Source organism: Seriola aureovittata, chromosome 19 (genome assembly GCF_021018895.1).
Source record: "Seriola aureovittata isolate HTS-2021-v1 ecotype China chromosome 19, ASM2101889v1, whole genome shotgun sequence".
NCBI lineage: Eukaryota > Metazoa > Chordata > Actinopteri > Carangiformes > Carangidae > Seriola > Seriola aureovittata.
In genome coordinates, this window is record NC_079382.1 from 16,371,861 (window position 1) to 16,398,821 (window position 26,961).

Sequence of the window (26,961 nt, forward strand, 5' to 3'; positions counted from 1 at the left end):
TCATGGTTGCCAGAGGAATAATTCAAATTTTAACTAACTAACTTTGGTGATCCCCTGACATTTTATGTTGCACCAACATAAGGTTGACAGTGGTTGACATGTGGTTTTGAGTGAAATGTCTCCTTTAATGTCCTAGCATCATGTAAAATATAATTTTTTTGCACATCATGCTTGGACTCATGTTATATATTGACTATACATTCCATTTTAATCTCCAGTGGAACCAAATAGACTTACTGTGTGAGTTTAGACTGACCTGACCCTACATTATGGTATTTTTTATCCCTGATGACATCGCTAATTCTTCTTATATTGCTATTCACATACTGCTATGATACTTCAATCGTACCCTTCCAAAATTAATTATCACATTAGGTCTTTTCTTTAGAGGCTAATCCCTCTTCAAGTGTTGCTGGCTGTCATTTACAAAGAATGCTACGTGGAAAACTGTTGCTGTGTTAAAAACACAAGACAAACTCGTACTAAATGAAGGGGCAGGAGGTGCATGAAACAGATGGCTGTTCCCTCCACATAAGTAAATTGACCATAAATTCAATTCAATTCCCCTCTGTGTGTGTGTGTGTGTGTGTGTGTGTGTGTGTGTGTGTGTGTGTGTGTGTGTGTGTGTGTGTGTGTGTGTATGTGTGACAGACAGCGAGAGAGAACGAGACAGAGAGAGAAAATGTGTCTCTGTCTGTGCTCATCTTATAGCTTATATGCAGCTGGTACATAATGTTTTGGCACAGTCTGAATTAACTCAAATTGAATGTTTCTTTATCACATCACTGCCAATAAAGCTAATGCCAAATGATTTCTATTTAACTACTGGCAGTCATTTGCCTGTGTCTACTGTAGCCTATAGGATACTGGAGGCTATTGGTTTCCCTCTTGTCACTCCAACATATTTGAATTGAATAGTGATTGATAGAGCAGGAGAATAGGGAAAAGGAGAGAGAGAGAGAGAGAGAGAGAGAGAGAGAGAGAGAGAGAGAGAGAGAGGGGTGGTTAAGCCTATCCAGAGGAAGAAGCAACTAGCGAAGAAGCCTCAGCAGTTACACTTGCCAAAGCTGCTCCATTTAGCCAGCAGGCTACACTCCTAACATTCACCGTTCATATGTGAATTCACAATTTTGGAGACATAGTCGCTCTATCTCTCGTGGAGACATAGTCGCTCTATGTCTAGTGGCTGGGAATGGGATTTTCTTGAATGTAACTTAACGGCGGCAGCAGTTGTTGGACCGGCGTTTTCGGCGCCTCCTCGCAGCGGATTTACAAAGCCTCTCCGGAACCTGCAATGATATTCAGCACCCTGGACACCGACTGAGCGTTTCAGCACCCTGGACAGAGACTGAGGGTTTCAGCACCCTGGACAGCGACTAACCGACCACAGGAGGTAAGCCTGCAGGAGTTGAACAGCGGCTTCTCGCCTCTCACTTCATGTTAGCGATAAGACAGCAGGCTACAAGAAAATAAAATCACTCTTTCATCATATGTTGAGCGTGACTTGTCTCAACGCTGCTTCGGAGAGAGACATGATAGGTATACAAGCCAGACATTACAAATGGGAATAGTCTGGGTTGCAGTGAATTCCTAGTAAGCACAGTTCCCTGGTCAGTAAGTTTAAAGGTTAGTCGGTGTAATTTTTTTAATCAGTTCTGCCACTTTCTACCGGTCTAGTTTTAGCTCTTCCCGCCGCTTTTGCTTTTCTCGGTGTTGGACCAGTATATTCTTGGCGCTTGCAGCCTACAAATAGTGAATTCATGTGGTGCGCTGAGGCAAAGCAGGGTGAAGTAATCACTAAACATTTTTTTTATATAATTGGTATTATCGTTATTATCATTGCTATGCATCTGTGTAAAGCGAGCTTCCGTTCGCTCTCAGTTTTATTTAAGGCAGCTGTTTATTTTGAAGAGTCAGCGCGTGCCCAGGCAGCAGCAGCGGCTCGTGCCTCCGGTCTCCGCAGAAAATCAGCCCAGCCGTGTTCTCACTGTGCCCCCCCCCACCACCCGACACACACACACACACACACACACACACACACACACACACACACACACACACACACACACACACACACACACACACACACACCACCCCCACGGCTCGCAGCCAGCAGTCACTGAGAAAATATATAACCCTCACGACCCCCCCGCGCTTTCTCACCCCACCGATATTTCAGGCTGACTATCAGATAATGGGCACGAGACAGGCGCTCGTTCTTTTTAGACAATGCATTTACATTGTTGAACATTTTTGAGTGATTTACTGAGTGGACAGCCTCTGGGTTCAGTTCTTTGCTCAGTGGTACTTTAGGAAACATGGCCGCTGCATGGCCCCCCTCATTGGCTTGTGTGTGGGGAGACCGAAAGTTGATCCTGAAGGTTTTAACAGTTATGACAATTATAACGCTCAAAATGCTTTGGAGGCCCTAAACATGTGTTATACCATATATGTGTTCGTATTTGACAAAATTATTGATTGACTAAATAGTCATATTTCTTCAATGATCATACATAACTAGAGTTCAAATACTGAGACAATTAATCGATTAATGAACTGTTATAACTGTTATGTCATTTTTCAAGCAAAAATGCAAAAGTTCTACTTCATCAACTGTAAATCTTTGGTGCTGGTCTTTGTCTTATGGGAAAGTGAAATTAATGCCTTTGAGCTCTGGACTGCCATTGGTCATTTTCCATTATTTTCTGATGCTTTATGGACCAATCGAGAAAATAATCAGCATATTAATCGACAATGAAACTAATCATTGGTTGGATCCCTAGTTTTATTTCATTTATTTATTTATTTTACCCCCTTGTTATCCCAGCTGTAGCTGTTGCTGGGATTAAACATGTAACCTTAGGTTACCAGACGGGGGTTGAAATTGATGTGGCCACCCAGCCTGCGTTTTCCTGCTTGCTCCATGCTTGAACTGTCTGCTGCAGCTCTTTTTGCACAAAGAAATTAATTCTCAGAATGTAAAGGAAGAAAAATGCCCATGTCAAGCCGGCTTTGAATAAGAGGTGACCCCCATGCTTTTTGCCTGCGGCACTCTAATGGGCTCTGATAGCCCTTAACACACACTCACACGCGTACACATACACCCTGACTGTGAAAGCCACTGTGATGTAAGCCTCACTTTTTAAAGCCTTGATTTTAATGATGTTCATTAGGATTTTGATTACACTGAATGTGTGATAACTCTCGGCTCGGCGTTAAGCACGTCTGATATGTCAGCTCAGACTGTGAGTGACAAGAATTTAGTGGGAGGAAGCAAGAAGTGTGAATCAGAGCAGAGATGTTGCCATAGGGCCCCTCTCCAGTGTCCTTGAAAGAAAGAAAGCACATATTGATATGCCAGTTTTGCCTCTGGGTTATTAAGCTCTGGGCAGTACTGTATAGAAATTGCTGCTCTATATCATGGGGATGATGAACTAAATGCAAATTAATCTTTCATGCTCAATTTATTATCCAATAAACAGACCATGAATTTGAATTTGAATAGTGGCCCTACAGAGGGCAGGCCACACAATGTCTGTAACCGCTCTAAATTGTCTTTGTCTAGTTAGAAATTTACAACCCAGGGTTGGAGGGCAAGCAAGACTGAATTCAAGGTATTTATCTGAAAGCATTTCTTGTACCATAAGATCAAAGCCAGTTTACCACCCAGAGGGTTACCTTTTAACAGGTTAACAGTCTCAAACTGTGCCTCATTGAAAAACACGGCACGACACAGCAACCTTAGGGTCAGCAGTTACAAGCCCTCATTGACATCCAGGACACAGCAGGTTGATGGGCTTTGCTTTAGATTTTTGCATTTCACAGATTGCAGACCGAGTTGCTTTTCATGAGTGTGCACTTCACATGCTCATTGCACAGTGGATCATGTTCCTGCATGCCTCGCATTCCATTTACGGGTCTCTTAAAATTCAGGCCACTGCTAGAAACGCAATTAAATTCAATATTGCTATAAATACATGACGGACCGGTCTGAAAGCCAGAGAGCAGGCTGAGGCAGTGAATGCCCCCTCACCCCCCCCCCCCCCCCTCACTCCACAACCCCCTTCCCAATCATCCCGGGCCTTCCGAAAACCCCTCCCCCTCGCCCCGCTGCATAGTGAATTGTGGTCAATTTGAATGATCAACCGAAGACAATCTGGGAGGCAATGGCTGTCACAAAGAATATTAGGCCACAATGAGCCGCACCAATAAAAAATCTGTGTGTTCGGAATAGTCAATGTGATTATTCACTCCCCTGTGTTTCTATAGCTCCCTTTGGCACAGATAGAAAGTAGAGAAATGAGAGTGCTCTGTCTTTGCTGTGCTAGGCTCTACTCTGGGCAAGGTTGTGCCATTCTAAACTGAGCTGTGTGGTTCTGTGCTGTGCTGTGCTTGGCTCTTTGTCATTAGCTGAAACACAGCTGCTGTTGCATCTGATGCAGTAAGCACTCAGCTCATCTCATCGGTTCTCAGCCACTGGTTTTCCACTTCAGAATCACTGTGCTTCGGAGGGCTATAATCTCACTGACATAATGGCGTCCACTCCAATCAATAGCCAAATGGCATAGTGAATCAATAGCTACCATACTGTACAATAACGTGGCCTGGGAGGGGCAGAGGGGAAAGCAGCCTGCAGCCATCACATGTTTAACCCTGGAAACTCTTTGAAAATATACTCCTTAATTATGGATCAAAAATACCAACCTTGTTAACGAGCCATGTATTATGGATTGCTGCATGATCTATGCTAATGTAAGCACAGCAGTCGGAAAAAAAACTGGCACCACTTTGCTTGCTTGCCTCGCTATCTAATCACCACACATGCAAATACACACATACACACATGCAAATACACACACACACACACACACACACACACTCAGAGTATATGCTTCAGAAGCACAAAAGTAAAAGCCAAAACTGAGGTAAATACCCATGATTGGTCACAGAACAGTTTGACTCTGTCTGGATGGGAACTGCATTAAATTTATTTTTTTTAAAAACCAAAAAAAAAAACCTGTTTTTGTTAAAATAACCTTCATTGACTTCTCCTTGACTTCTCCATCTGCACACACCAGAGGTTTTCAAAATCAGGCAAGAACGAGGTGTTTACGCATTTAGCCCATTCAATTAACGGTTTGTTGGTTTCTCCTGAGGAGCCAGAAAATTCATTGGTTTCTTTAAGTGTTAATCAAGCTTTTATCCAAGCTTAGCTCAAAGAACTTACGACAAAATGGTCATTGTATATGTGACAAGGCAGTTTTTTCTCAGAGAAAACAAGTAGAGCATTTCAGATTCTAGAATAAAGGCCTTTAAATTATCCAGCTGTGTGAAATGTTTTGTTCGCAGCATCCTCTGAGATAATATTATGCACAGCAAAAAACCATAATGGTTTTGGCAAGAATACAAATTGGAAAGGTAACTAGGTGAGGGTCACAGCTAGAGCTCAGTGGCTGCTGTTATTCCAACAGAGAGGCAAACTGCCGTGAATGGAAGATAAGAAGTTTATCTTTATGTTGGTACCACACCGGTGTATGATTAGATCCAGCTTAAAGAAGAAAGAAAAAAAAGCCACTGCCACCCTGAATGACATTTCCTCTGTTGGTGGGTAATTTGGCAATCTGCTCAGCATCTCATAAAACAGAGTCGCAATAGCTACATTGGACATTTATAAATCAAAGACTTCATATCTGAGAGTGTTGCTAGAGGAGAAAACAAATGTGCCCATGTGGATTTTGACCAATCACTGCCAGGTTTGAGTACGATTGGTCGGCGTTATGGTGTCATAAAATTCTGCACCATCTGCATGGTGGTTAAAGATTTTTTTTTTCTTATCTCTGTTTTGACTGTGGGTATTTTCTCACCACTAGCTCAGCTAATTTGCCTCAGTGGAGAATTGTTGACAAGAAAAAAGGAGGCGTGTAGCAGGAGCTGAATGCAAAATATACATGCAGAAATATTTCACGTACACCTACATAGTTAGAACCACCCGTATTCACACTCGCACTCTCCACACATTTACATGTACACAAACGTCCACACATTTAGAACCACGCGTTAAAGCGAGCATGGCTGTGCGCGTATATAGCAGTGAAATATTGGAGCCATTGCAGCCCTCCAGGCATGCAGTTATCAGGGATACAGAACTGATGGGAAATCAATCAGCTCAAGTGGAGTGGCCTGGCCTATGGTGAAGAGAGGAGTCTTGTCTTTTCCAGATGCACGCCTTGACATCTACAGCTCACTGTTCTAATCATTGAACCAAAACATACATGCATTTAATATAGGCATGTATACGCTTGTATGTGTATGTACATCTCTATCTATGTATGTATCTCTATCTATTTAGCCAGAGAAAAGCATAGACAGTGGACTACTGTGCAAAAAACTTGCTCTCTGCACATGGCAACTACAGTACAGTTAAGGTTAGGGAAAGACTGTAGTTCTGGTTCCTCTCTAAGGAGTAATGGTGGAAGCATAATGCTGTTTATTACCACAAAACCTGCTAGTGGGGAGGTCAGAGTGGACGTTGAGGTGTACAAAGTGTTGAGAGCCGTTTGAGAGCAAAAACTGCCACTCGTATCCCAGTTCCTATCGCAAGTTAACATTGGTTTATTTTGCCCATGACCACAATCTTTCTCTAAGTTTAATTAAGTACTTTTGAAACTACAGCTACAGGGCTATAACCTGGATCTTACAACTGGAAAAGCTGACGTCAATTGGGCCAGGTTCCTGCCCCCAAGCAACAACAAATCAAGTCTGTAAAATGTTTTAATTATTTGAGTTTTTTTATATTTCATTTACTCTGTAAATTGTTTAGTTTTAGTGTCTGTAAATTTGATTTAGGCAACATTAAGATCAAAGCTTTTCCACAGTGCCAGAAAAAAAAAGGTAAAAGGTAAATGCTGAATCTCTGTGGTTGAGGCTATAAAATATCGAAGAAGTGTTACTGTTTCCATGAGCCCAATGAAGCATTGAGCGAAAACGATTCAAGATTCTTGATTATATTCATTACAGGTTGAGTGTGTGGTTTCTACCACAGCTGCCAATATTCCACCAAAGTTGCCAAAAACCCTACGTTTCTATGTGACCTCAGTGTCCTCACTGGCAGCAACTGCCATGACGATTACGATCTTTCTTTTGGTTTTAGCTGCCGAATCTTAGCCAAGCTTTACCCATAGAGGTCACAGATCAGAAAACACACGCTATTTCTTTTTATAATATTCATATTGGTCATTAGGAAGGCACTGACAAATCACCTGTGTTTGTTACAGCTATGAGAAGTTGTTGATCTACCTACCTACCTATCTGCCTTCATGTTTTCTCAGCTTTGTGAGGTGGGCGATGCAGGGTGAAGGCAAACAGCATACAGATCTGTAACATCTCTATATCAACCTCATATCTAATTCATGCATGTTATTGTTGCTCTGCAGCTGTGTATATGTGCTATGAGGTGCACTGGCAGCAGCTTTGGCCAAAACCAAATCAGATACAAAAATGAACAGAGGAAGGTAATGTACTGTAGCTGGAGGCTCTAGAGGATTTGAGTATCCATAAACATTAATATGCCACATTATCCCACTGAGACTGTTTCCTTTATAATGATTTTAAGTAGCAATGTAAAGCCATTTTCATGCAGGGTTCTCAATGGGCTCATCTTGGCGGGAGGCACGGACAGGAAGTGTGTGTCTGTATGTATGCTCCATTTACATTTTCTCATTTCGTCGAAGCTCAGGAAACAGCTTACAACAAGTGTAACCTTGCTGGCTTAAATGCCTGGACTGTCAGCGTAACAAGCCTCCACATTAATCTATCAGCATGTGTTTGGCTGTGCGTGTACACACTTTCATGCATAACAAGGGCGTCACAGCAGGGCTTCCGTTTCTGGTATCTAATGCTATTAGACAGGAAATAAACCACATCGAATGTTTCGCTCCGCTTTACATGTGTTCGGTTCTCATTTCCATTCTCTTGTATCATAACTGAGTGTGTGTGCACCTTTCCAGATGCTAAGTGTGTCAATTGTGTACATGTGAGTGTATTCCTCCCGTTTCCTGTTTGCATATGCATGCGTTGGGAAATGTGTGATAGCTTGTGTTGGTGTGTGCTTGGATACGGGTGCTTGGGGGTGTGACAGTAGTTGTTTGCACCTAGCTGTCGCTGCTAGGGTGCTTCCTACCCACTCACAAACGCACTAACTAGGCATTTAACAGTTTCCAGTTCTGAAACCCATGAATCACTTTGTGCAGTAAATAGCTTTTAATTTAACAGCACTGAAGGTGAGGGAAAGCATCTGAGCATTTCACACTGAAATGTTTGATGATACTTTCCACGTCTGTGGCTCTGGAGTTCTGCTGGTCCACTGGTGAAAGCTACACACGCGTAAGAAAGGAAAAAAAGGAACAAGTGGAGAAAAATCAACAAGTACAGATGCTTCCATCGAGGGCACGACGGTTCACCGAGTGGCTTGATGAGTATGAAAATGATGTAAATCATGTATGTCAAAAACATCACCTTTTTAGTAGCTAAGGACCTTTCTTTTAAGTTTTGTGACAATGCATTTTACAAATAATCCATTGGGTTATAAAATAGTTTATTTAGCTTAAAGAGAGGAGAATTTTCTCAACCCACACAGGAATACTTAATCCTTCACTTTATCTGAAAATTTCAAAAATCACCAAAATTTGAAGTACATGAATAGATACCCTGCCAACTTCCGCCAACACTGACTCACATGGTGTTATCCTCTCTGTTCTCGGCTTATATCCAACGCACCATTTCCATCATGGCGCTGTGCTTAAACCGTCAGCGCTCTGCTCACCCTTTGCTGCCACACCAATCACCTGAACGCTATGCTGTCACTTGCTGCTGCCACTACGTCTGTTCATGTAGCATTTCAAAAACCCCTTCGTCTCTGAGCATCCGCCTGTGAGGTCTGAGTCTGACTTTAGTATTAGTTCACCCCCCCCCCAACTCGCTCCTGAGTGACAAGGTCAGAACCAAGATACCAAACATTAATGCTGCACATATTGCACATCTCTTCCACATGAGTTGGCTAACTGAAAATGTTTTCACTGGACGAGGCCGATACAGTATGCTGAGGCTGGACTGAAAAAAGTCCAGTCAATTCAACATTTACAGAATATTTTGGAGCGACATGTCAAACAATTGGTGTTCATCCCTCCAGTAAAATTCCAGTGAGTGGTAGAAACTATGGGAGAGACCGTAAATGGAGACTCACAGACCAAAACCTTATTAAGGCGCTTTCTGTTGGTTTAGGGATTCAAAGGTTTCAGATTATGGGAATCACTGGTCACAACTGCAGTGACAAATTTTTACATTACATCAAAAGATGGGCATCAAAAAAGTCATAGTGAGTTATGATACTTCCTGCTTTTCTTTTGTTCTGGTGGTCTGTTAGCCGACTGGTGACAGCTAGGTTCAGATCAGGGTCCCAGGGTGACGAGGAGGCTCGGCCTTCTTGTGACCCCGTCTGTCGGCTGCCATGCTGGTTAAGAAGCAAGACGAATGGAGATCATCTGGAAAACAAGCTGATCTGAAAATCGGCCAGATGCAGCTTATTGCTACACGTACATCAAGGGCCTGGATATGTTTCTCTATTTGTCTATTGTGTGAAGTGTGGATCTTGAAATGTTGCGTGTCTGTGTGCACGTGCAATTATGTGTCACCATATGTCTGTCCGTACAGCTTTACGCTGCTCAAACCGATTATGGGATGGTCCAAAAAACCAAATAAAAGGATATACGTGTCCGTATGTGACGAATTTCACCCAGCTGGAGGACATAAAAATATTATCATAATAGCCACAACATATTCTGCTGACAGTATGCTGCTGTACTGTTTATCTATTTGCTTATGGACAAAAACAGCCAGTGTGAAGGTTACATCAGCTAAAGCACTGTCCGAGCTGAATGCATACAATAGATAATAAGGGAACGTCATTGGGTCGTCCTCTAAGCATGCTTATTAGAGCAAGTTGAAACTGTTCCTGTAGAAAATATTGTTTGGACTACCTTTGTCAAAGCCGGCAGTGGCGTGCAGGTGTGGCTGTGTGTAATTACAGTGTGTGTGTTTGCTTGTAATTTTAGTCAGGCACACGGAGTCAGCACCCGAGCTAATCTAGGCTCCATGTGCTGTGCTCCAAAACAGAGGCTCTCATGATTTAATTACCGCACAAACATACACACACATGCGCACACACAGGGAACACTGAGGCAACAGACCATGGCTCATACGCTCTTATACAGCCCTCTGTATTCCCCTCTCGTTTGTCACTCCCGCCCTTTCCCAACACCTCCACAAATTCACTGGTCTTGTGAGGTGCAGGAGGGTGGCCACTGTGGCAGGGAATTAACCCTGCTGTATGGGGTCATCTGACCCGTCTGTAGGACATTATTGCCTGTGTGTGTAGTGTGTCTCAGCCCAGCGAGCGCAGTAACTATTGTGTATCAGCATCGATACAGATCCAGCCTGATGAGAGGAAAAGTCAGACTCTCTGCCGGGCTGTGAAGCCAGGACTGGTGGACTGATTAGTCCACAGCGGCTGCTGGTAGTTGTTGCTGGGGGGATAAACGTTGCTTCGTATGACTGTGACTCTGGCTCCGAAAGGCAGAAGCAGCTGCTGCTGTGTCACTGCTGCTGTGTCCCCCTCCACAGCCCAGGGGCTGTGGAGGGGGACTCTGGAGATACAGGCCTCCACTCCCCTCCTTCTCCCACTGCCCCCTTTCTCCTGCCTCTGCCATTACTCCTTTCCTCTATCTCTCCTCACCTTGCCTTCACCTCCATCTCTCCCCCTTTCTTTCTTTCTTTCTTTCTTTCTTTCTTTCTCAGCAACACTTACACACCAGCACCAACAGGCTGCAGATAATGCAAGGACACACATACATACACACACACACACACACACACATACACAAACACACACACACACACACGGCAGTAATGTACTCTCACGTGTACTGCTTCATTTTCTGTGTGGGCTTGAATACAAAAGGCAAGTCCCTCTTATCTTTGCCTGCTGTCTTTATGAGAGTGTGTGTATGTGTGTGTGTGTGTGTGTGTGTGTGTGTGTGTGTGTGGTTGTGTGTGTGTGTGTGTGTGCGTACATGGATTTACACAAGCATGTATATGCCTGTGCACTCTTAGAAGAAAGTAGAAGAGAATTCTCCTTTGTGCATAAGTGCTTGTGGGTTTTTCTTGTTTTCAGTGGTGAGCAGTTTTTTTTCTCTGGCCTGTCTCTCAACTCAGCACGGCACTAATGGGCATTCTGCAAGCCACTCTGCTCTGCAATTAGCCAAAAACCATGGGAAAAACATTGATAAACAAAGATGAAACAATTCACGCCTTGCCCGTCGCAAAGCCCTCAATGGAAGTCAAATGCTATTATCATCCCGGGAATGCATTTCGGCAGGTGGAGGCCCGGTCTGCCAAACAGAAACTACTATGCCCTTGAAATACATAAAACAAAAGCAGATGCAAGTGCCTGTTTGTTCAAACACTTATTAAAAGCCCATATAGGCCATTTATGTGGGTGTTGTTACTGGAACCGGAGCTAAAGCGGTGGTGGGTGCTTCATCCTTGTCCATACTGTGCTCTGGCAGTGTGGGCCCCGGGCTGCTGCCCACAGTTTCATGTCAGAGCCAGAGACAGGGACTGCAGCCACCACCAGGGCTGAAAAGCTCCATCATCCAGCAAACACGCTCGTCTATCCCGAGTTGGCTGCAGAGTGAAAGAGATGGCTCGAGGAATTAGAAAGAAAGAAGAAGAAAAAAAAAAAAAAAGCACATGAATTGTTCTCTTTTTCTCGCTTTCTTTTCTTGTTGGTGTTCTTTCTCTCCTTCATCTCCCATTCCCTAGATTTCTCTCATTTCAGGCTATTTCTTTCTTGAAAATGTTTACACTGAATGGAACCCGACCAGCTTACTCCCAGAAGCCTGATGCCTTTGAACATTATTCTTAGCCGCAGCAGATCAATATCAACTACGTTCCCTGTCCGTCTGTTTGCAATCACTATAACTTTGTAGTAATGAATTATTTTTTTTTTTTTTTTTTTTTTAACCTCAAAAATTCTCTGGAGTTGTCTGATGAAACCAGCAGCATCTGGGTCCTCCAGTAAGCTTTTCTTCTGAATGCTGTCGGGCCAAATAATATCTCTTGTATCTGTCGCCAGTAATTGAACCGTGGTGGTCACAGCAGTCACTCATAGTGATGCAAGTTGATGGAAATCCAAAGTACAGTCTGGATATTGGACGTGGGGCCAAGTTGCATCATTGCAGCAGACAGGCAGCATATTGTATTGGTCAAACAAGTGCTCTGCTGGCACTGTGTTTACATCAGAGCCAGTCAACGGCAGTCAAGGAGGTGAATCGGAGGTTGACTGGTGCCTTGCTTCGCTGGACTCAGTGAGTTTTACAAGGTCTCTGTCAATAGCCGTGACAAGCTACAAGTGACATTTTTGCGGTCTGGACTGCACTGGGGAATCGGTGGATCTGTGCACTGGCGCTCAATAGGTAGAGTATAACACTAACAATTCCCACTGGGCCTACACAAGCATTTACAGTTTGTATTTACACAGTGATAAAAATACAGAGGTAGGAAAAAAAAAATAAAACAGGATTAAAGTGCAGGTGAAGGAGAAAATGCACCAGAATGAATCAAGGATTTTGTTAAACATTAAAATAAGCAAACTAGAAACATAAAGGCAAAGTAAAAATGATAAAAACATGCACTGAATGGAATTTTACTCAACCAAAGCCCACACAACCCGATGGACATTTGCTGAGGTTATTTGTGTGTTGTATGTCAAGGTTGATAGAAGTAAATTTAAAAAAAAAATCAATATGTATATTTAAGCTGAGCTAAAAGAATTTGTTTAGCCCACAGTATGTTCCTCGTCATTTAATCATTTTGGTCAAAAGGCAATCATTCCTCAGTTTGAGCTTCTCAGTTGTGAAGATTCTTTTTGTTGTCTTATATGATCACGCACTGAACATTTTTCAGTGATGGATTGTTAGTTGGACAAAACAAGCAACCTGAAGAGGTTTTAAATGAATTGTAACAGGCATTTTTCACAGTTTTCTCGCATTAAATCAAGAAATGAATCGTCATATTAGTTGCAGCCCTAATGCACCTACTGTGTTAAAGCAGATTTGTCTTTGACTTATGTGCTATATAGTTAAATTGTCAAATTCCATGAGGAATGATTTAAAATGTTCGATTATAATTCAATTTTAAAGAATGTACACTGTAATGTTTGGAGTGAGTCATATTCAATTCTGTTATGTAGAAGGTGAGTTTTCTCATCCCCTGGCCTTGGAGTTTTCTGTGTCTGTATTTAAAACTAATTTGCACAGTTAGTTTCTCTATTCTTCAATCCAGAGCAGACCTACATGATTCACGATTATTGTCTGACAACAGCCCTGTATTACGTTCCCCTCCCTTCACCCAGCCCTGTCTCCACAGCTGTGGTTTGTGCCTGATCAATGTGTGTTCATAGCCAGTCCATCTCTTTCTAATTAAGATATTTCACTGTGTTCACCTCAAGGATTTCACAGAAAGGTCAAACTGACTATTCCCCCATTTAGGCCTCAGAGCGTTCACAAAGGTCTCGCTCGTCACGACGAAAAGGATCCGGGCCCAGTATTTCCACGTGACAAAAATGTCAGCGACTGATGACATTAGGGGTTTTGGGAAGTGTGCAATGTTGGCGCCTCGCTCAGCCCGCTCCAACTCCGTCAGCCTCGCTGTAATCACCTCATGTTTCATCAGAGCTTTCCGATGGGACAAATGATTGCTATAAAACACAAGGAAACAAATTAACCACCGGTGTCAAGATTTTAATGGTTCCAATTAGTCAACACTTTGGGGAATGCACATTATTAAGAACGATAGCGTGCCACCAGTCTGTAAATTTCACCTAGTTTGGAACAATCAAAATGAATGTGTCTGACAGTTTTTACACTTGTCCTACAGGGCTAACATTACTGTAAATAGTGTTGATTAAGTATACTGTACATGATAGGGAAGCTGGGTATTTAGTCAGACTGACATCACCGCCACACACACACACACACACACTCCATATTCCAATAACATCACCAAGGCTCATCATGTTTGCATGCCGAAAAAGGATTGCAACTAAATATCCAGACTCTGCTCAGTCTGCCACTCGCTTCTTTCCTTTTAAGTGTTGCCCATTACTAAGCCAACCAAGAGAAGCCAAGCCAACTGGATAGCAAATATTCCACACTAACTTTTTCTTACTCTTGGTTTCCTCTAACTCTAACTTGCTATCAGAACTGTGAGTTTTGAATTCACATCTGCCAGCAGCTCCCAACTGATTTGTTCCAAGATTACATCCTCTGGAACGTTTTTCCTTTTGGCACCGTCTCCCTCCGCTGCAATGGTGTGAGTCCAGACAGAGACAGTAACCAATCAGTCACCCATAGTAGGCTTTCCAGAGGTTGTGGAGGCAGCCAGAGCCGCTTCTGTTTTTCTATCATTGTACAGATTAAAACCAAATTTCTTGCTTCCTAAAGACACCGAATACTTTTCACTGCAAGTGTATCAACATTAACAAGAGTCTATAGCCATTCTCCCAGCTCTATGAGGCTGTTCATGAACAAACGGAAATTTTGACCTGATGATGGTTCTAGATGATAAGTCCAGATATTTCACTTTCAACCACGAATGTCAACCTGCTGCTTGTACTAACAGGAAAGTAAAAGGGATCACCGAAGTCATTTGTATTTATCCACTGGGGAACATCAATTCCTATTCCAAAGTTTGTAACCACTTATCCTGTAGATGTATGGATATTTCACTGCATAAATGTTGCCCTGCTGTTAAAGTCAGTGGTCCCTCTGATAGTTACTGAGATATTTTAATAAAATCCACAAATTTCATTCTCATGCTGGGGCTACATGAAAAGTAGAAAGGAAAAATCACCAAAGTCAACAGGATTTGTCCTCTGGGGAGCATGAATACCAATACAAAATTTCAAAACACTAGCCTCAACACACATCCAATAATTGTTAAGCTATTTCAGTCTGGACCAAAGTGGTGGACTGACCCAACAACCAACACTGGCATCTCAAGAGCCACTAGCTGCTAGCATGGCAACGAATATTTATGTAGTACGCTGTAAAAATAAAGGAACAGATTTGCAAAAAAAAAAAAAAAAAAAAACTGCAACAGTCAAATATCATTCCCTTACAAGAACCAATTATAAAACAAGACAGAACAGAAACAGAAACAAATTAAAATGATAAATAAAATGAGAAGCGAGAGTGAAATACTAACAAGCTTGCTACAAGAAAAAAACAATAACATGCATACAGTAAATGGGAAAAAGACGACTGAAATACATTTATTCACTTGCAATTAAATCTATTAAGAATATCTCTCAGGCCCTGACTGCATGTCATTGCATGGGTCTGCACATACTGTATCCTTTGGCAACACATTAACACACATTCCTGAGAAATACTGGGCCTGTGTTAGCAGAACATAAGAAATAATAGCCGCTTTCTGCTGCAGATATTACACACCACAGGCCCATTAGCCAAATGGCACCACAGAAAATGCCTTTGCTGCAGAAAGAGGCAGCTGGCCTTGGAGGTCTGGAAATGGCTGAACTGCAGAGGATCCGACTGAGCCTGCCTGTTGATTGTCAGGAAATATGTTCGCCCACATCTAGTCTTAAGGCTAAGCCCCCAGCTAAGAGCCACACCTTGTGCACATCTAACTGGTACCCACCTCTAATAGCACCCCAATCTCAGTTGCATTGAAGAACGGGCTTACCAGCTTGCTATGTCACATAGGGGATCATGGTGCTGCTCTTACCTACTCACCCTCCCCACTCCTCAACCCTGTCCCGAGCCTCTCCTGCCTCTCCTGCCTCTCCTGCCCCACTTACCTCTGCTTCCACAGCTAAAATGCCTCTGGGAGTAGAGGACGGGCAGAGGAGAGAGACAGTAAGCATGTGTGTGCAGATGATAAGGTGGATGTGAGTCCGCGTGTTTGTGTGTGTGTGTGGGTGTGTGTGAGACATATGCTCCGTCTGAGCCCATGTGTGAGAACTTGTGTTTGTGTCTAAGAGTGGTGGCGCGTTAGTGTACGAGCGCGAGACATGCTATGTCAGATTTAAGTAAAACCGTAGAGAGATAGAAGAGGAAGAGACTTAAAAGCACGGTGCAGCCGCCGCTGAAGGTGAGCGGCTGTGTGTGAATGATAGAACGCTTGTGTCGCTCATCGGCTTTCTGCTCACGGCAGTGGTTAATTATTCACTGGGGTTGTGCTGCAGAGATGAACTGAGGGGCTCTGGGATAAAGGCACTGGAGGAGGAAGATGAAATTATAAAATCCTAATGACGGAACTCTGGCTGAATGGTAATTTCTTAAATTGATTTTGAAGAGGTGCCCAGACAGAACCGGTATGGATAGACATTGAGATGAGGAGAGGGTTCCTCCTTCGCTCTCCTCTTTCTCTCTCGCCCTCTCTCTTTCTCTCTCTGGACATGTTCCAGCCCTCTTCACCTCTGCCCTAATCTTCCTTTTTATCCCACACTTAAGCTTCATCGCCACACATCTGTCCTTTTGTTTCAATCTCTTCTACTTAACCTCAATTTCTCACTACCACTCTTCTTCTCTTCAGCAATCTCTACAATGTGATTATCTTATTAACTATTATCTCACTTTACTCCTCATTCATATATGTACAGGACCTAAAACTTCAGGTCTCAACCTCTTTGGGGTGAGCTGGTTTATTTGGACTGAGAATGTAAACTGAACCAGCAACAGAAAAGGAGCATAAAGCCATTTTAGTTATAAGGAAATGAAAGTTGACATCTGATGAGCAATGCATTAAAACCAATGACAACTATTAACAACTGATAATTATGGATCCGTATGTTGGTTCAAAATCTTAATAAAAACAGTTTTCGAGTCATCCGGCCAGTCGATGACATTTCACTCGAGCTGGATACAATAACATGGTAAACCGACGTTACAAGCAATACGCTAGATGATCCATCACAGTTTCACAGACAACATGTGGAAATGTAAGTATAATGAAACGGTCTCTCCGCATATAAAGCTGTGAAGTTTGCTCTTGAGACTTGGGTAGCCTTATAGCGTCCATATATAATAAATGTAAAGCAGCTTTCCTCATCATATCCACACAGTTGGAGTCAGAATCTAGCAGCCATTCATTTCATTTAAAATCACTTCTAAATGGGTTTCAACACTTATCTGTGAGATGGGTTAGATGCGATAGCCAAGGATAGTAATGTCATTAGCATGATAGCTGCTCCAAGTGCGTGTCTGAAACACCAGTTTTTATCCGTTTACGACAATACACTTAATATGCGACTCTTTTATCATTATTTTTTTGAGCATGGCAGCGGCCTCAAGGGAGATAAATGGTATTTTGAGTGAAATCCATCAATGGAAGCAGTTAGAAACACTCAATAGCTTCTTTAGAGTTGCCATTGCAACAAGCACTTAACCTCCAGCTGCTCCAGTGGAGTAGTTCACTGGATCTGTATGGATGGATCAGTGCAGGTTTACTTGAATTAAAAAGACATTTTCACACCCTTCCGCTTTCAGTTCACATTTACGGTTTTACACCACCTGTATAAGCAAAGTGTATTCACACTCTAGCACACAAGCGGAGACACAGAAACACACACCTCTTTGATCCTCCCTCTCCAAAATATCCCTCTCCGTCTGTCAGCTCCCTTTAACATTTCTCCCTCTCCTCCCCGTCCATCATCTTTCTCGCTCTCTGTGACCACCACGCCATCCTGGCCAGGCCTGTTGCCCTGTTATCCGTGCAGCGGGCCACAGAGGAGAGCGAAAGGCACAATGATTGACAGAGATAAGGCCTCTAATTAGAAGCAGTGATTGGGGGCTCTGGAGGGGGCTTAGCTTCCTGGCAGGCAGAGACAGAGGAGACAGAGACGTATTCAGGGCGCCCAACCCCTCCGCAATTAGACACACATCTGCTATCAGCGATCAGCTTGGTGTCCCTCGAACGTGGAGACGCTCTGCAGCACGTTGTCTGTCAATGTCATTCATTGTCCCTTTTCCTTCCCTTGTTCAACCCGCCGCCACCCCACCGATGGATTGGGGAGATACTCGTAGTGCCACGCAGACACAAACACACACAGTGCGAGAGACGGCGATGAATATTCATACACCGTTTTAAGCAGGCATGCAGGCGGACAGGGGGAGGCAGAAATGCAAATAAACATTCATGCATATAGTGTTTAAAGTGGCTGAATACACTCATGCAGAATGTTAAGATGCCCTAATGCATCTTGGGTTGTAAATGGTGCATGTAAATGTATACACATATGCACACATCACAGGAGGATGTGTTTAAGTGCATGGGATAAATGCACATACAAACAGTAATAGACACAGCTGCTCCGACTGTATTTGCACACATTAAACACACTATTAGCATGCACAAGCCTGACTCAGTGCTCGTACTGCAAGCTTTGAAATTACTGTGTGAAAGTGCGACCAGCCTGCAGAGATTTTACAGCCCGGGCGAAATGTCACATCATCTCAGCGGCAAGTTTTATGACTCTAATCTGGGTGGCTGACACAGACGCAGCACCCACTAGCATGTTCAGAATGGAATAATAGTACATTATGACACACAAGAGCATACATCACTGGAGTTCTTTGCAGCTGGAGTGCGTTGTCGGGATCGAGCAAATTTATGAGCCGATATGTCTACAGCCTAATTCCAAATATGAGGGAGCCGTCATTTGAATAATCTACACCCAGGGAGCAGAAGGCTAAGGGATATTTAACATGATGAATAAGCCCGAGCCGTACAACTTGTGCTATCTGCTAAAGTCTTAAATCTAGAGTCCTAGCCACGGGGAGAGGGGTAAGACTGTGGATGGAGCAAGTCCATGTCGGTCTGAGGCTTTTAGAAAGAGAGAGGGGAGGCCAGGGGAGGGGAGGAGAGAAAGGCCAGACAGCTGAATTGAAAAAACTTCAGGACTGAGACACAGGGGGCCAGTTACACACAGTCTCCAACTAAAGAGATTTCTCAACAGACACATCTGCTGAAAAGGCAAATTAGTCTAGGACCAGGCCTAATCCATGTCTGTGAAACTGGCCACGAGTGTTTTCTCTCTGGGGAGCCAGGTCTTCATTATAGCCTTGCTCTTCGATATCATACCTCTGTCTCTGCCAGGAGACCAGTTGCCTCAGCAACAAATAAATTTGGCTGTAACATGCTCTGTTAAACATGCCTTGCTGGTTGGCTCCTCTGCCTCCTCAGTGCATAACTGTTTTAAGTCATTACATAAGAAAAACAACATGTTGTTTAGGTTCAATTCTGATCCCAAGCTATTGTTCATCTTCCTTTCTTGCTATGTAAAAATGAACAGCGTAAGCTTTGCCTTGGACAAGTGACCTTGAGCGAGGTGCACGCTGCGAATGCTCAGCATAATGGGGAGCAGGAGAAGATTGTTAGCTCTGTGTGGTGAGGAGGGCAGAGTCGTATCCCCTTAGCGCAGGTCAAACAGGCTGTGTGAAATAAGGAAAAAAAAATCAGGACAGCAAAGATGTAGAGGCAAAGAGAGAGAGAGAGAGAGAGAGAGAGAGAGAGAGAGAGAGAGAGAGAGAGAGAGAGAGAGAGAGAGAGGGGAAGAGTGGGAAAGAGGCTTGAAATCTGAGCTCGCTCAAGGAGAGAAATGGGAGAATTGGAGCATTTCCCCCTCGTGGATACTCAACATTTATGACCAGACAGAGACTGAAAAGAACGAGGAAAACAAAGACTAGAGTATATGTATTCTTTATGCCTGTGTTTGAGATTGTCACTCACATCGATTTCTCTTACCCACTGCAGCTTTAGAGTTATGCACACTCTTTAGCATGTTAGGCAATATCCCTCCAACCATCCCTGCCCTTCCAACCCTGTCTTGACACAGGAGTCATCTTAGACCAGGCCAGGACAGAACTGAGGTACAGTAAATAATAATAACGCCAATATGGATCCACATCGACCATCTGGGAGCATGCAGCTAGCCTGCAATTAATGCCCGCTTGAATTATCATAGAGAGACAAAATTACAAGGTGAAACATCTTACTGGGGTTATTTGTCCACAAGGTAAATGTGTTTCTAACCCTGTTGCCAGACAAGAACGTCAATATTGAGTTATTCTGAAAAACCCTGGATTATGTTCAATGACAGCATTTTTTCTTTACATCCAAATGCCAACATTTTCAAAACTAACAAAATATTTGAAAATAAAATCTAGATTTAAAAACAAATGATGTGGTAGTCTCACCTGACACACTTCGCGTATTAAGGATAAGTTTTATATTTTCTACTTATTGTTAGTCTACAAATTTGGAATTGTGTGCAGCTCAACCAGGGTTGTGTTCAGGATGTTACAAGATTTAATTTTCCGAGCTGAGATAATACAACAGGCCTAAAGTCAAGTGCGCACATGATTTGGTGGTTAGGTTGTAATCATTTCATAAATAATAATTTAATAACTTTGTAAATTGGCAAGAAAATATATGATGTGGATGTACTCATTATTTTTATTGTTTCTTTTTTTTTAAATTAATTTATCCTCTCCGTCTGTGATGACCCAATTAACTCCACGACATAGTGACACATATACAGTTTCACATTCACACGGCAGAAAGCCACTTTAATAATGCTTCAGTACTCGTGGTATTACAATCTGAAAATACCTTCCTCCTGCACACAGACTGAATATAGCTGCTCGGTGAGCGTCTCATTATTATAAACGGGGAGCTCTAGGTTGTTCGGCTGTTAGACTACTTCTGTGCTGCCTTTTTCTGGCTCCTACTCTTCTTCTCTTGTCAAGACGCATTTTATGTTTCCATCTTTTGTTGTTGTGATAATTTAAAGCATTCCTTGTGATATGCCGGCACCGAAGTCTTGTAGAATCAGTGACTGTGAGGCAAAGTGAAGGCTGAGTATTTATGAATGGCCTTTAACAGCAGGGGAGAGATGAACTGCTGGATTTTCCCTGCTCGTTTCTACGCCTGCTCTCCCCTTCTCTCTGGCTCTAAGCCCCCACCCCGAGTCAGTGTGCAGCATCCCGTTGTACGTGACATTCAGCCTCAGTGTGAAAATCAGCAGATGGGTAATTTTGTTTGTATGGTTAGTGTGGATGTGTGGGTGTGTGTGTTTCCCTCTGTGTATGAAGAAAGAGAGTTGGGTGAGGGAGAGCTAAGGAGCAGAGAATAATTTATGACCGCTGTACCCTATAATTAGCAAAAACTAAATTGCGTGTCAATGTAGGAGGCAGTTAAATAGGGCTCTGCTTCTGTCAAAGGACATTACAAACCTCAAAAAGAACTACAGTAGCAGGCAACAGTGCATTTCCACTGAGTCCTTCTCTGAGCTGAGAAATAGGATTGCTAAAATAAAAGCCCGTGGCCTGAATGATTTTAGACCCAGTTTGGCGAGACCAGACCGCCAATAACTTTTTGATGAATTGCTAATTCTCAATTACTTTTTGGCCTTTAATCTGTTAATAAAGGCAACAGCACAGCCCAGAGGCAGAATCACATTTGGAAACACAGAGCACATTGTGAAGAAAAGACAGCAATTGCTGTTTTTTTAATTCTTCCTCTATACACTCTGTTGCCTATGAAGGTGCAGGCTAGCCTGAGGTGCGTGTGCGTGTGTGTGTGTGTGTGCGTGTGTGTGTGTGTGTGTGTGTGTGTGTGTGTGTGTGTGTGTGTGTGTGGTATACGTCAGTGTCACGCTTCAACAGATGGGGGCTGTTCTCATTTGAAAAGGCTGACAGCAGTTGGCTGATTGATCAGATTGACTTTTTAGCTCACAACAACCCCCCCAAAGCTTCATCTGAGACCTTGACTAAAAGATGGGACAATATTTTTTTTTCTCACTGTTCCAAATCAGTTCAAGTCACAATGCAGCGTTCACAATACAACTCAAGCACCATTAGATATATTAAAAAATGAAAATGAAACGACAGAACAACAAAGAATGATTGTTCAACATTATGTTACATGAATCTCAGCGTTAGTTTTTAGGGAAAGGGCAGGCCTAAACACCGGAAAACAATCAGACTATTTTTCTCTTTTCACCGTGTAACTGTGTAATTATGTAAAATTACTATTCTATCTATTATAGGAAAATAGAACTATATTGTTGATATGTGGGTGTAGATCCCAGGATCAAGAAACCTGTCGAATCACAGTAATGCAAATTCAACTCAACATTTGACACAAATGTCATCACGGTTTATTTTAAATCTTCCAATTTCAATATAGTCGTATTAACTCGTATTAAACTTGCATTGGGAAACATAAAGTAGCTGAAGCAAAACTTTACCAGACTTTCTTTCCATCTCAGGAACTTGGTTTTGGCATTTCAAAGTAAGAATCTGACCTTGTAACGATCCAGTTTGAATGCCAGTGTTCTCAGGTGTAATATTTTGTTTTTCATACATAATTAAATTACCCACTTTTATACAAGGTAGAGTCTTAGCTTTTTGGTACTCAAGTCACCAGAATGTGTGTAATAAGCAAGGCAGATGGATGCACTGACCTCCAGAGGGACTAGCCCACATCAGCTTTGACCTCTGTTCCTGCACAACTTCCTGGCTGCGTATCTGCCTACTGGGCTACCAGTTTTGAGTATTAAAAGAACTGCACACAAACTGTGCATACCAATGGGGTGAGGTAAATGTGAATACCTTACCCTCACTTAGCAGCATATCAATAGTTAGTTTTTGATCTTGGCACAGCGGAGAAGATCTGTCTGGCAGACAAGTGGAAGGCTGACAGTCTGGATGGTTGTAGTCCCTTTGAAACTAGAGCTGGGAGCTTAAACGGTCTGACAGTAACATCAACAGAGAGGGGGATGCGTTCATGATGTTGATTGCTCCGTATGCTGCAGAAATGGTGCTGCAGGTGATGGAGGCCGAGATAATCCACAGGTTGTTTATGATTATTATACACATTACTCTACACTTTTAAGGCGCATTGAGTTACACATTAGGCACAGAGGTGTGTTTGATGAACTGCCATCCTCAAATCTCAAAACAAAACGGCCTTTTCCAGTTGGGCCCTTCTCTCCTTCCTGATAAACAGAGGACGATGAATCAAACTACACATTCCTATAAATGTCACCTGTACACTGACATGTAACATACATTTTTACAAAGAGCTTCAATGGATACAGTTTTTTTTTTTTTTTTTTTACAAATTTCTCACTGTATTTCAGTTTAACTGTCCGCAGTCACATAATTAAGAATTGCTTTAATGGCTCCTCTGCATTGTTTTGATAGTATGAAATAACAGAAGTTTATTAGAGTGGCCCATCTGCTTGAGGGCCCCTCCAAGGCTGTTTACATCAGACAACCTGATGTTCATGTCATTCTTTGATGTAAGGCTTCAGAGCTTCCTAATTCATAAGAAGATGCCTGTATTAAGAACAACAGAATGAGCTATTATCTTTAAGTAGATGTCAATGGTGCGTCACGTACTTGACAAAGCTCACTGTGTAAAAAGGTTGTAGTTGTTGTACTGGTTCATGCACAACAAAATACGTCTTCGCAATTTGTGAAGTGATTCCATAAAGTGACATCTACCATGAAAATCAATTCTAGATGTGCCATGATTATTATTATGAGTATTGTGTATGTGATACCTGAAAATTGTTACTGAATGTCTATTATGGATGAATATCTTGACATATTGGCTCTAAAGCTACTTATCACAGATCATCCTGTAACACTGATTCCTCAGCTAACATTGTGGACCAAGAGCTTGGAGCAAAGGTGCTGTTAAGCCTGGTATCACAGATTACAAGTTTGCCAAAATCTGGAGTTACTTTATTGCATTTTGGCTTTTGAATCAGTATGTTCTCGTATCAGTTTCCTCTCTGTGGGTTCAGTTACCTTGGAGTGGGAGGCAGCTAGCATCCCAGCTACCAAAACAGGCAGAACATGTCTTCCAGTGACTCCATGGTTGTATAATTTATATGTTGTGCCTTGAGGAAACACCTGGGGTTTTGTTTAGAGTCGGGGTGTGTGTGTGTGTGTGTGTGTGTGTGTGTGTGTGTGTGTGTGTGTGTGTGTGTGTGTGTGTGTGTGTGTGTGTGTGTGTGTGTGCATGTGTGTGTGTGTGAGAAACACCCATGGCTTCAGTGTGAAGACTGAACCTCAGGAATGCAGCCACAGCCGTCAACCGAAGTGTTGCTGCAGAGTAAATACCCTCAACCTGCTGGCTTGCTGCTTGTTAACCACAACGTGTTGCTCTCTGTCTTTACACATGTTAAAGAAGATGCAACTTGTGTGTGTGGTTGTTTTGGGGTTCTTTAAAGACTGAGTAACAGAAAGTAACTAATTACTTTTCAAAGTGGTGGAGGGTCTGTGTAGGGTGATGACAGTTTTAGTTGTTTATTTTTTAATTCAATAGGGATGATGCAATTTATCATAGTTCCAATACAAAGCATGAAACTGATGTGTTGCACAGAGTTTATAGCTATTGCCAATTTTTCCAACTCTTGTACCTATTGGGCTTTACATGCACAGTTTAATTAAAATAGTCAGACTCTGGTAACTCTAAAGTTGTCTTATTTAAACTTAGCTGGCTCGCTGGCCACTGTGAGCTGACATTGAGGAATGGAGGGTGTGTGACTTTCAGAGTTCTCTGTGCACTCACTGGGGAGTAATAAGTAATCAGTATTCGATAACATTTTCCAAGTAACTTACCCAACACTGCTGTAATTGCATATGTGTACCAGGCTGAACAGCTCCTGCCTCACAATTGCAACACACAGCCAAATTATCCCATCAACTTCTATTAACCATGCACTGCACACTGCTGAGCAGATCCACAACAACATGCCAAAAGCCACAACAGTCTGTTCACAATGACACAGCCAATAATTGCTTGTAAAACCTTAGTAGTCAACACTCATAATAAGGCCTGAAGGAAATACTATGCTATGAAACTCTGATACTACGAGCCAAATCCAGTTGTTGACAACCAGTGGTAAAATGATCACAGTTGTACAATGGTTTTGCTTTTGGTAAAGTTCCAGTGAGTAACTAGAAGTTGCGCGAATCCTTCGTTCAGAGACGCAAAGGGCAACTTTAGACCCAACCACACCTGAGCAGAAGCAGTTGCCAAGAAATTTGACACTGCTCCGCGCAGCAAACAACTGTCTAATCCTGAGTGAAATATGGTTTTCCATTTCATTATCATACAAAGCAGGTGTCGCCTTCAGCAGACACCCCCGGCCGTGAGACACATTTCAAAGTTTCACAATGTTTTGTCTAATACCAGGTCTCACAGATGTAATAGAAAGCACATGAAGAGAATCTGACAAAGATCCTTGTTCGCTGCCAAACATCCCCCACTTAAGGTAAATGATCTTGTATTCAGTTTTAAAAAGCTATCATCCTTAAAATGGTGAACATTTCTCACACCATCAATAGATTTTCTTCTCTTGCTTCATGGAAAATAAGTTTTTAAGACGGAATATAAGATGAAATGACTTGTTGAAAAGGGACATTTTTTTTTTTTTGCTTCTTTCTGCCTGTTTTTCACACTCTCATCATAAATCCCTTGCTCGTAATATTTAATCTGTTTCCTCTGCAAAGCTATCCATTTTAACTCCCAGCTCATTAGCAGCACTTCAAATCCTCCCTGTATCGCATCTCTTTTGCCTTTTATTCAATCACGTGGAACAGAAACCCTTGCTCTTTGGCATCAATCTCTCTCTCCCTCTCCCTCTCCCTCATCTCCATCTCATTTCTTTGCTCTTCTTCTCCTGCTACTTTTTCCCTCCGAGGACGCTGCATGAAGGTGACTGGTTTTGCCCTTTTACCTGCCAGTGCACATCTGCTTTATGCAAACTAGTTGCAACAGCAGGGTGAGTGGGTGTTTAATTGAGATAGGAAACAAAGTTGAGCTTTAGTGATTAAACGCTACCTGGCGCAACTCAGGAGGACCCTTACTTTCCTACGTTTTCAGCCACTATTTGCTGCATTAACACAATACTGAAATGATAAATACGGAATGGGACCTGTGAGGTTTTGATGTCTTTGGGAAGTCATTTTACCCTCAAGTGGGATGGAAAGCAAACAGAAAGGCAGCGTGACTGGAATGAGGTATGGATGCCAGCTCCCTTAGGGTGGCCAGATTAGAAATGGCGACAGTGAACACAGGAGGAAGAATTGCAAAGCGTGGCAAAAGAGCAAGCTTAAAAGGGAAGGAGAGGGGTTGGGGGAGGGTGGGTTATTGACACAAAGATTAAATGGATCTCCCTGTAAAACCACTGGATAAAAATCACTTCTGTCACTGGGTGATCACACACCCAAATTACCGTTAGAGAATGAATATGAGAGCTCGTATCACGTGTGCAAATCAATATGCTTGTTAAACTCTTGCATCGTTGCATGGGAGAATCAAAAGCTAGAGGAGTGTGTAATAGCGTGTTACTATGGTACAGCTTGTGTCTGTGTTTGTCTGAGAATGTGTTTGCGTGTGCGTGTGTGTGTGTGTATAAAGATGAGGGGTAATGGTAATCACTGCAGCACTTTAGGCTTTTTTGTGGCCCTCAATTTAAAACATTAAAGGGGCGTCCAACAATCACTTGAAGGGACAATCCAATAATCAGAGTCAGAGATAGTTACAATATGTGCTTGAAGGTGTGTTTTCTCAACATAAGCGATTAAAAGGAAGCCAAACTTAATTATTAAGGAATTCCTCATTGTTATTATTCAGTTTAAGTCACAAGACTGAAAGCCAGGGACAAAGCAGCTGGGATTTACATGAGGTCCTGCTTCACCGACTGCAATCTGCAAATTTTGGTAAAAGTGAGAAAAAATGAGGGGATATTTCTTGGGGATGAGGTTATATTTCCTTGATAAGAGCTGACAGCATAAATGG

At 42.6% G+C, this 26,961-nt stretch overlaps 1 protein-coding gene across 1 annotated transcript in view; it reads left to right on the top strand.

Moving 5' to 3' along the window:
- Positions 1-1,052: 1,052 nt before the first annotated feature.
- Positions 1,053-26,961, top strand: part of tmem121ab (transmembrane protein 121Ab) — a 36,567-nt gene continuing 10,658 nt past the window's right edge. Inside the window, exon 1 of the mRNA XM_056405684.1 lies at positions 1,053-1,393. The gene's annotated coding sequence lies outside the window, so the exon portion shown is untranslated. The remainder of the gene's footprint in view (positions 1,394-26,961) is intronic.